Source organism: Coturnix japonica, unplaced genomic scaffold (genome assembly GCF_001577835.2).
Source record: "Coturnix japonica isolate 7356 unplaced genomic scaffold, Coturnix japonica 2.1 chrUnrandom719, whole genome shotgun sequence".
In the NCBI taxonomy this organism is placed as follows: domain Eukaryota; kingdom Metazoa; phylum Chordata; class Aves; order Galliformes; family Phasianidae; genus Coturnix; species Coturnix japonica.
Genome location: NW_015440082.1, coordinates 5,422 through 7,351, shown reverse-complemented (window position 1 = coordinate 7,351; position 1,930 = coordinate 5,422).

Genomic DNA, 1,930 nt, shown 5'->3' with positions numbered 1-1,930 from the left:
CGTATGTGGGGGCTTATTCTATGGGGCTGCTTAAGGCAGCTATAGGGGGAGTATGAGGGTCTTATGGGGTTGTTAACTGGGGTCAAGGCGTGACATGGGGTCCTCCTCATCGGGGTTTATAGGTGGGAGGTAATGCGGGGTTATAGGAGGGTTCGATGGGGGCCTATGAGGTGTCAAGTAGAGGCACGGGGCGGTATACTCTGGGGTGATGGGGCGGCTATATGGCGGTGAGCGTTTAATAGGATATATGGGGCGGTCCGCTATGGCGCGGTTCTGTGTGGTCGGTATTCGGGGTTGTGGGTCTGGTGGTCGAAAATTGGAGAGGGATCTACCGGGGTTGCTAAATGCGAGAGGCACTCTCATAGCGGGCGAGGGCATAAGCTTGTACTGGGCGCTCCTACCCGGTAGCGTGCGAGGGTGGGCCCCCCGTATGCCAGATCTGAGGACAACGTCTTATATGGGGTCAGGTCGTATGGCGGCACTCGCGTCGATTTTAGTATGGGGTCAGTGTATGCGCGCAGGGTCAGTGGATCCAAGGTCATCCACCTATCGGGGGGCGTCCCATTAAAAATATGGGGTCATTATATGGAAGCGCGGTCAGTGTATGGCGCCGGTCTCTAGGCTATGGAAGAAAAAAAAAAAAAAAAAAAAAAAAAAAAAAACTTAAAAAAGTCAAAGTGTAATAAAAAGAGGAAAGAAAAGTCTGATTCAACTGTAAAATAGAATAATGGAGAGTCAAATAATATATAGGCAAAAGAAAGATAACGCAAGACAATGAGCTGATAAAAAAAAAAAAAAAAGGAAAGTACAAAAGACCGCCAACTAAAATAAACATAAGAGAAGAAAGAGTCACACTAGTAGTAATACAGGGCGAATAAAGTCAGTTCCGTACACTGATGGAACAACCACAGGGTGGGGTACTTAATATGGGGTCAGTGTATGGGCGGCATTATACCCTAATGGGGGTCACGGGGTATGGTAGTCATCGGCGGGGAGGGCATATATTCGGGGTCAGTTAGGGGTCATATGGGTCATTGATATGGCGCGTCAGTGTATGGTCAGCGGTCATTACTATGGGGGCATTAATGGCTGGGGTCGAGGTCATTATATGGGGTCAGTGTATGGGGTCAGTGTATGGGGTCATTATATGGGGTCAGTGTATGGGGTCATTATATGGGGTCATTATATGGGGTCAGTGTATGGGGTCAGTGTATGGGGTCATTATATGGGGTCATTGTATGGGGTCAGTGTATGGGGTCATTATATGGGGTCATTATATGGGGTCTGTGTATGGGGTCATTATATGGGGTCATTATATGGGGTCATTATATGGGGTCAGTGTATGTGGTCATTATATGGGGTCATTATATGGGGTCGCTTTGGGTTCCCATATTAACCCTATAAATCCCATTGGATTCCCATTGGGTTCCAATATAGCTCCATTGGGTCCATTGGGTTCCATTGGGTCCCATTGTGCTCTATTGGGTTCCATTGAATCCAATTGGGTCCCATTGGCTTCTATTGGGTCTCGTTATGTCTATTGGGTCCCATTGTGTTCTATTGGATCCCATTGGGTTCTGTTGGGTCCAGTTGGGTCCCATTGGGTTCTAATGGGTCCCAATGGGTTCTATTGGGTCCAATTGTGTCCCATTATGTCTATCGGGTCCCATTGGGTTCTATTGGGTTCTTTTGGGTCCAATTGGGTCCCATTATGTCTATTTGGTCCAGTTGGGTCCCATTGGGTCCCATTGGGTCCCATTATGTCTATAGGGTCCAATTGGGTCCCATTGAGTCCTATTGGGTTCCATTGGGTCCCATTATGGCTATAGGGTCCAATTGGGTCCCATATGGTTCTATTGAGTCCAGTTGGGTCCAATTGGGTCCCATATGGTTCCATTGAGTCCAGTTGGGTTCCATTGGGTTCTATTGA